The following is a 9,403-nucleotide window of genomic DNA, read 5'->3' on the forward strand; positions in this document are numbered from 1 at the left end:
TCACAAAGTGAGAGCATTCTGATAAAGTGTCTGCACTTCAGTTAGGTAAAAGGGAGATGTACCAAGACCTTTAAGCTTCATCTAATGTTATTTATTGTGCACAGAGATAAAGGCAGACTTTTTCATCCAATGTCTCACTTTCCTCATGCCTGCAACAGGCGAGGCTGGGACCAGGCTGAAGCAACAAGACTGAAAATAAATGAGAATTTTCAAAACCTAAGCCACTATGTGCATTAACTTCACACTGCATTTGAACAAAACTGGAACCTATACATTCTGATAAAGCCATGTGAGTCCCAAATGTCATCTTAAGCACTGTCACACTCAGACAGGGCAATGATAGCTTACTGTGTGTGTCAGGTGGGCAGCCACTGCTTTTCTCTTATGCCTAGTGGTCACAGAAAACAGTCCTTTTCCAGAGCTTGTTGGGAGCCATATACTATAGCCATACTGAAGCCATTTTGAATATAGATCTAGGTCAGTGGAAAATACCAGTTAGCAAATGCAAGAGGAACCAAGTCTTAAGACACCCTGCAGTTTCCAGATTACCTAGCAACCCACCCTGCTCTGACTACCCTTGGTGCTCATAACAGGATGCTGGCTTATGCCCTACCAGCCAGCATCCTCTTGTGAGCATAAGGGGGTTTTAGAAATACCTGCCAGCATTCTCTTGCAAGCATAAGGGAGTTTTAGAAATGGCGACTCAGAAAGAGCTGTGAAAGCCCCCGGACCCTACTTCCTCTTCTCCTCACCCATAGGTCCTGTTTTGCAGAGTACAAAGGCTTGTGTGTGAAAAATAAAATTTGGTCAGCTTGATCAGACATACTGTCCTGCTGTCCATTTCTTGTGTCTCTTGTCCCCCATTCTCTCCTAGGTTGGCTGCAACCCCTGTTGACTGTCCTGCTGGACGGGACAATAGCTAATGGTTATTTTGTGGGGGAAAAACAAAGATAAATGACTAAAGTTGAATGAAATGTATCTTGGGGAAACAGTGGATTGTGTTGTGATTTTTCAGGGCAGAAGTCAGCTCTTGGCATTATGAGCAGTTCTGGACATTTAGGGATTTGTTCCCTGCCTCAATGCTCTCTGCAGAACCTGACTTATCCCCCTCCAAAATTCATGGGACGTTCATTCCCAATTACGAGAACTTAAGCAGTGGGGACAGGTGGCACCATATCAAAAGCCATCAGGATAAATCGAGCCAGGCAGCTTGTACCTGAATGGCTTATTCCTCGGTTCTTCCATAGAAGCCCCTTTGGGGTAGTCCCTGCTGCACCCCGTTATTTGTCTGCAAGGTCTCTATGCCACCCCAGGCTTCTGCCAACCCGATGCTGCCCCTCAACCTTGGAGCAAAGCTGTGAGGTAAACTGCTGGGGTCTGTGCTGGTCTGACATTGGAACAAGGTGACTGTGAGCCCCTTAGGAGGAGCTACACTGAGGACTTAGCTGTGGGCTCCACACGCTGTTTTGCAACAAAATTAGGACCAATTTTTAAAAAAGAAAATCCGGCCCAACATGAAGTTGGAACTGTCCCTGGACACTCTCCCCTCCCCTCCGCACGATTTGGAAAAATGTGAGTCCTGAAGGTTCAAGGTCAATAACGGAGAGTGAGGCCACCAAGGTCTGGCTACTGGCCCCCCTCCCGCCCTGGGGCCTGAGGAGACGCTCTCACACACTCACCACTTCCCAGCGTCTAAGGAGTCGGGCATCCTTCCCAGGGCGCCTGAGCTGGAGGACGGTCACGGGCAGCAGGAGCTGCAGAGCCTGGGGCTCTCACGGGCAGAGGACGGTCACGGGCAGCAGGAGCTGCAGAGCCTGGAGCCTCTCACCGGCAGAGCAGGTATCGGGGCGGGACGGCTGCACTGTCCCGGGCTTCTCTCTGCCCGGGACCTCTCACAGCAGAGCAGGTCTCGGGGCGGCAGCGCTGCACTGTCCCCGCTTGTCCACAGCAGAGCAGGATTCGGGGCGGGAGCACTGCACTGTCCCAGGCTTCTCTGCCCGGGACCTCTCAGCAGCAGAGCAGGTCACGGGCAGCAAGGGCTGCGGAGCCTGGAACCTCTCACGAGCAGAGCAGGTCACGAGCAGAGCAGGTATCGGGGCGGCAGCGCTGCACTGTCCCCGGCTTGTCCACAGCAGAGCAGGATTCGGGGCGGGACGGCTGCACTGTCCCGGGCTTCTCTCTGCCCGGGACCTCTCAGCAGCAGAGCAGGTCACGGGCAGCAAGGGCTGCGGAGCCTGGAACCTCTCACGAGCAGAGCAGGTCACGGGCAGCAAGGGCTGCGGAGCCTGGAGCCTCTCACGAGCAGAGCAGTTCTCGGGCCTCTCGCGAGGAGAGAACGGTCACGGGCAGCAGGGGCTGCACTGTCCCGGGCTTCTCTCTGCCCGGAGCCTCTCACTAGGAGAGCAGGTCACGGGCCGCGGTTGCACGGTGCTGGGCTTCTCCCACAACAGAACCAGGAAGTTGGCACCAGGAAACAAGCAGTGTGCTTCTGCAGGGCTTCCTGGGCGCGCGTGATTGGACCGTTCGCAGACCGTCAGAGGAGGCGCAGCCAATCAGAATCACAAGGGTGTGAGGGCGGGAGGGGGAGTGAGATTTGCCTCAGCGCTGAAGCTTGAGCCTCCCTGCCGCAGGGGGCGCTGTCGGCTCAGAGAAGTCCGTCTGCTGGCGGCTCTCCTGCCCTGTCTGTCCGTGAACTCCGAAAAGTGTGCCAACCTTCACTGAGCCTGCAGCAGATTCTTTCTCCTTTGTATCGGCCCTTTCCCGTTAGGTCGTTTGACTTTTTTTTTTTGCGAGAAATGCCTGCTAGATATTTGAAATAAAGATGTTCAAATGCAGAGCTCCTGCGTTAGGCACTGCAGGTCCTGGATTCAGCCCTGCGCCCAGAGCCCCAGGAAGACGCTGCGGCGCCGGGGCGGCCTGGGAGACCTGAGGCCCCAGTGCTGCTGCCTGGGAGACCTGAGGCCCCAGTGCTGCTGCCTGGGAGACCCGAGGCCCCAGTGCTGCTGCCTGGGAGACCCGAGGCCCCAGTGCTGCTGCCTGGGAGACATGATGCCCAGAGCCCCAGGAAGACGCTGTGGCGCCGAGGCGGCCTGGGACACCTGAGGCCCCAGTGCTGCTGCCTGGGAGACATGAGGCCCCAGTGCTCCCAGGGCCGCTCAGGGTCGCTGTGAGAACGGACAGTGCTGGCGCGGACAGGCCAGCGACCACAGGCGGGTGGATTTCCTGTCTCGCTTTGCTGCGGGAAATGCACAGCAAAGGCAGACCCGACAAGCAGGGGTGCACCTGCGCGGGGCGGGCGGGCCTGGGGGGCAGGCGGCACCGGGTGATGCTAGGCCGGTGCGGCGGGAGAGGCGGGGAGAGGGGGGAGAGTGGAAGGGAGAGCCTGGGAGAAGCGCGGGGAGAGGGAGGGAGAAGCGGCCAGGGCGGGGAGGGCGGGGAGGCGGCCTCTGCCTGGCCCTCGGGGATCGCCCGGCCTGGGAGAGGCGGCGGCTCCGCCCTCGGCCCTTGCTAGGCTGCTTCACTTCACCGCCCGCCTCCGGCCGCCCCTGCAGCTGCACTCAGCACGTCTCTTCCTCCTCCCTCGAGTCCCGTCTCTGCCCTCCACAGGCTGCTGCCCGCTGCCGGGTGAGGACAGCCTCGGGTTCCTCAGGACTCGGGAGCCCAGGCGGGGGTGGAGCCCTGCTGGCCTCAGGGTCCGGCACCTTCATCCGGGCATTCGCCCAGTGCCACCGCCATCTTCGTTGTGACGCCCACGGACGGGCTGGCGGAGGGAGGGCTGAGATGGCGGCCCCAGGAGGATGCAGGTTGCTGATGGCCTGGCGGAGGGAAGGGCCGAGATGGCGACCCCAGGAGGATGCAGGCGCTCTCCCGGCTGCTGAGGGCGACTTCATCCACCACACTGTGGCGCCAGCCTCTGTGCTGCCTGGCTAGCTTTGTAAAATGCAGAACTGAAAAACATTTGAAAATACAGTGTATACATTAATCTTTTCAATCTCATTTATCTTACTAGTGTTAATTTCCTGATCTGTATTTTTTTAAAAGATTTATTTTTATTATTATGTTTTAATTGGAAAGGCGGATATACAGAGAGGAGAGACAGAGAGGAAGATCTTCCGTCTGATGATTCACTCCCCAAGTGAGTGCAACTGTCGATGCAATGCCGATCCGAAGCCAGGAGCCTCTTCTGGATCTCCCACGCGGGTGCAGGGTCTCAAAGCTTTGGGACGTCCTCGACTGCTCTCCCGGGCCACAGGCAGGGAGCTGGAAGGGAAGCGGGGCTGCCGGGATTAGAACCGGCTCCCATATGGGATCCCGGGCGTGCAAGGTGAGGACCTTAACCACTTGCGCCACCGCTCCGGGCCCCTGATCTGTATTTTAATGTTCCATATCTGTTTCGTATTAGTACATAGTAACTTGCTTAAGTATCTATCTCATCGTTTTTGGTTTTGGTTTCTGTTGGAATACCTCCATACATAAAAGGATTATTAATATAAATTTATAGTTCTTAAAACTTGACCACTATGCATGTAATTTCCTGACTGTTTAATTTCTTGTGTGAGACTGAGGAACTAAAATAAGAGCTAAGTAGTACTGAAGTGTGCTGATACATGAATTAAGAAAATAGTGTGCTAAGCAATAGATAAATAGTACTAGAATGATATTAACAAGGAACAGTATTGGGGAGTAGTATTAAGAAATAGTTAAATGAATGTCTGGCGATAAAGAAAATCAACTTAGCGGCAAAAATATGCACATATTAGAAGAAAACATTAGGGATAGCATTAAATGGGTAACTAGGAATAAGGTGATTTAAGCACACATGTAAATGTTAAGAGATAGCAATTAGTAGCGAGTTGGATAAGTAATGGTAATTAGAATATAGGAGAAGTGATATTAAAGTGATGCTGATTGATGGCTAAGCTAACCACTAATTCTGGCTGCGGTAATGAGAGCTTGCTTCGCTTGCTGTAAGGAGAACCAAGCTAAAGCCATGACAGGCCTCTGGCAGGCCTCCGACAGGCTAAGCCTAAGTTTCTGTCCCTAGAATTGAGGCAGCCGATTCCCCAACATGGGCCACCACACCCCATAAACAGAGCCAACGAATCAGAGGAGACTTGAAAGGTCCCAAGTCGTCAGGTGGTCATGGTGATAGAGTCTGAGAGCTGGGTGGGCACGGATAAGAAAGACTGACCAACAGAATGGTCACCACCAGAGTGGTCATGAATGATACAAACTGACCAATTACAATCTTGCCAATGTCTGTTTGTAGAATCAATGGCCCATTCCTAGAATTGCAGCCCAAACCCTGTATGAATTATGTGAAGTATATGGTCGGGGTCCTTGTCAAGACTCCACTGTGTTGGATGAGTCTTGAACCTTAGCGCTCTAGCAATAGTTCCTTTGCCTTTGCATTATCTCGTGTAGAACTCTTCTGTTCAAGGCGGTGGGATAAATCCCATCCCAACACCTGATCATGCATTCACAATAAGAGACAAAGTGAGAAGACATCTTGTCTAGGGTTATATATTGGCAATACTGGTCATTACAGATGCATGGTATCCTATCTTAATTATAAGGAAATGAGTATTTTCTGTTCTGCTAATAGTTTCATTCATTATAAGCTTAATTTTCCTAAAACCTTTTTAACACTTAATGGTCTGTAGTGAGGTAGGCAGCTAGTTCAGAGTCACAAACTTGGAAGCCCCCATCACCACCTAGGTGTTCCCTTCTGCCCAGCTGTGATGCTCAGCTCTCACCACCTGGAACCTGAGAGGGAGCAGTATTGCATGGCTGTAGAACCACCCCCTCACAAGCCCCTATAAAGGCTCATGATAGGGAGGGCTCACTCTCTTGGTTGTGTGTCTCATCACTGGCACTCTCCAGTACCTGCTTGCTCTCTGGCTTCCCACGGACAGACTCTGAGGACAGGTAACACCTAAGCATGGGCCCTGTATGTCTGTAGTCCTCACCCTCTGTTCACTGCTTGGGCAGGACAGTGAAGATGTTAATGCTAAGATGCTTTGTATTTCTAATGCGTGTACTTTTGAGAGTTCCAGGAGAGGTGAGACCTGGCAATAATGGAATGTGGACAGAGAAACCAGGAAAAGGGTGAATATCTGCAGATTTGTAAGTGTGCCCAGGTTATTTGTTGTATGTCTCTTAGGATAACATATTGTTGGGGAAGCTGAGATATAGTTGTTCAGCTTAACGGATGGACTTCAGGGTAATGACCATTTGTTCCTCTTGGGGTTACAGTTGACTAGATTGCTGTATCTGACTTTCCAATAAAAATAAATATTTTTTAAAAACTCTACTTCTGGCACTTTCAATGCTGGATTTTCTGTCAAGATTGAAAGAATAAAATCAAAATGCTAGAACTGCAGTCAGAACAGGATGAGAGCTGAGCACCCTGTCCCAAGCTCTGGGGCTGAAACCCCCAGAAGCCTCCAGGCAGTTAGCTTCATATCTGACCAAAAGTAAGATCATGTAACTGAAGCTTCCAAGAACCTCTGACAATGCCCATTTGACTGCAGCTGACACAATGAACCCATCTTAAAAAATGCAACTTGGCAAAGGATCTGAGCTTGATTTTTTTAAAAGAGAAAAGCCACTTCCTTAAATGTAACATGTGAAAATATGAAAATAAATTTTAAAGTCTAATTTATTGCACAAATTATAAATTTCAATATTTATAAAGAAAAAAGGTTCCAAAGTTTCAAACAAACATGAAAGTAGATATCATCCATGCCTTGTAAGGCTTCACAGGTGAGCACAGGTTGTTCTTGGGATCCAACATCACCATCACACACACAGACATGCACAGTGATGGTTGTGGGCCCAGCCACAGGCTCACCTGCTGGCACTGCTCTGGATCCCCATGGGCACCAAGGATAAAGGGTATAGCAGAGCCACTGTCTGTTCTGGCTCATAGGCAGGCTATCGTGTGTGTGTGTGTGTGTGTGTGTGTGTGTGTGTGTGTGTGTGTATTTTCTTCCTCCAGATGTACTGGTGTGTCCCCAGTTGCCCACAGGGAACCCCTGCCTCTGCTGCTCACAGCTTCCAAATAGCCATGAGAGCCTTTCATGGATAATTTCATGCTGTTATGCCACTTACAATACAGATGCACACTGGACCGCAGGGTGGAGGAGATGGCCAGGGATGATGAATGATGGACATTCAGTGAGGCAGTCCCTTTGACAGCAGCTTATCTACAAGGAACTGCAGCCACCGCAAGAGTCAGCAGACATATGGTGAACCTGGTCTGATGTTTGGTTAACATGATCATCATTCTGGAAGGCATGGACTGAGGTTTGCTATGGGATGTCAGCTAGACAGTGGTTAATTTGGCCATCAGAGAAGTCGATGCTTCTTTACTGAACTGATAAGCACTAGATGTGGTAAAAGGCAGCATGTCTGAATCAATGTTGTTTCCAGAGAGTGACAACATAAATGGTGCAGAGGAGTTGAAGAGAGAAGCCAGGCTTGGACAGAGTCAGGCACCTGTGAGGAGGGTGACCTTGTTTTCAGTTCTGGGCCTTGACCCACCTGTGGTAGATGATCACTTCCTTAGTGACTCACGATCATTTCTAAAGTACTTTCTAAATAGGTAGGGGTGGGATCTCATAAGTGGTCACATGACATGACCGAGAACTGTGGAATTACAGGTTAGCTGGGAGGACAGAGGCCTATGGGAATCTGTTGAACAGAGACTCCAGGAAAGAGAGGCAGAGGGCCTCCTTGCCCAGAGTAACCTTTTCCCCCAGTGACACCTTGGAGGTGCTTTCATGCTTTCCCAATAAGCATCGGTACTCAAGTGAATAGATTAGCCAAGAACAAAACTATACCCCAGATCAGAATACATTTGTTAACTTCCCTGGAACTTTCTGCCCACATGAGAAATGTAAATGACTAGCCAATAAATTCTGACAAAATTCTGAATTTCAACTATTTCGGTTAATCCTAGTGACATAACCTAGGTTTAAGCTATCGTAATGTAAACTGATGATGGGAACTGTTTTTGCAGAAGTTTAACCTGTTTGAGCTAACTTTGAACACTTTCTTTGCCTAACATATGAAAACAGAAACCCTGGAAATAAAGCTTTTGTTGGTTTCCCACAAGACTGTACAGAGCACAATGTAGTTGAGTTGAACACTTCACCTGCATGAGCTGTAGGAATTCCTACCAACATTGTTTGCAGCAGCAGGGACTCCCTAGCACAGCATCCTGATTGCACCCACGGATCATGGCTTTCATGACCTTGGTGATAAAGCCATCTTCTTTTATCCTAATACTAATTTTCTAATTGAGATTTCTTCCACAGAATTAAAAAAAAAAATCTATGAGAAGCTTTCTCAGGTTCTCATTATGTCTCTGGCATTAATTCATGGATGCGACTGCAGAAAGCTAATGGCCATCAGAGTGAGGCTGCATGGACTGACTCCACCTGTCAAAACTCATTCAGGTCCCTCTGAAAAAGGAACCATTTCAATACTAAAACCAATTAAAGCTGCACTTAATATTACTCCATGTAGTCTTTGATGGCCTCTGCTGCCCATCTGTCTTAAAGCTGCTATCCACTTGAACTTCAGCCACATGAACTGTAAGTTTAATTATCAATATCGTAGTTTTGCAAAGGACCTTGATGGAACATGTCTCCACCATGTTGTGCTTCCGCAAACAACTGCTCCAACAGCTGCAAATGAGGACAAGCCCACTTTCCAAACACAATCAGGTCTGTGCTGCTGGATGGGAGATAAATACCTGTGCTAACCAAATATATGCACAGCAGCCATCAGGCAGAGATCCTTCACCACAGGCTCACCATTTCACCATCTCCTTTCTTATGGCTGCTTCTTCAGAACAATGGGACATGCTGTTATAGCAGGCATTGATTTCCTCATGCAGTCGCTGGATGTCCCAAAACCTTTCTCCTGGGGTCCGTGTGATGGATGTGGAAGACAGGAAGGTGTGAAGAGTATCGTTCCTTTGCAGGCAAGGCTGCAAGGAACTTCCCGCTGTGTGGCAAGGCCTGGTGGATGTCTCTACAACACCTGAATGCAGCTCTGCCTCCCTTTGCATGGACACCAGACAACCCCATTGAGATTTCTGTAATCTATTTAGGCATTGTCTGCCTCTGTGGAGTTACTGTTAAATATCAATGGGAGCTTAGAAGCTGATGTTGCTGTTGCCCTTTTTTAGCCAAAAAGCTGTTATTGCTGTTGTGGCTGCATCCTGTGGCAATATGCTAATCAAGGGTGCTAACTCCCCTTTTGATCCTATGCTAATCAAGGGTGTTCTGTCTTCAGGTGTAGTGGGAATCTATTCTTTCCCTCTTTCTTTGATCTTTTAGGTCCCTTCCTTCCTTGACTGTCTCAAGACCAAGCTGTAGAGTAATTGTGGTAG

The 9,403-nt window shown here is 49.7% G+C and overlaps 1 pseudogene; it reads right to left on the minus strand.

The window, feature by feature from the left end:
* Nucleotides 1-3,687: 3,687 nt before the first annotated feature.
* Nucleotides 3,688-8,908, minus strand: LOC121168079 (annotated as a pseudogene).
* Between the last annotated feature and the right edge of the window lie 495 nt (nucleotides 8,909-9,403).

This window comes from Ochotona curzoniae, unplaced genomic scaffold (assembly GCF_017591425.1).
Source record: "Ochotona curzoniae isolate NIBS_2020 unplaced genomic scaffold, NIBS_Ocur_1.0 patch49, whole genome shotgun sequence".
NCBI classification, from domain to species: Eukaryota; Metazoa; Chordata; class Mammalia; order Lagomorpha; family Ochotonidae; genus Ochotona; species Ochotona curzoniae.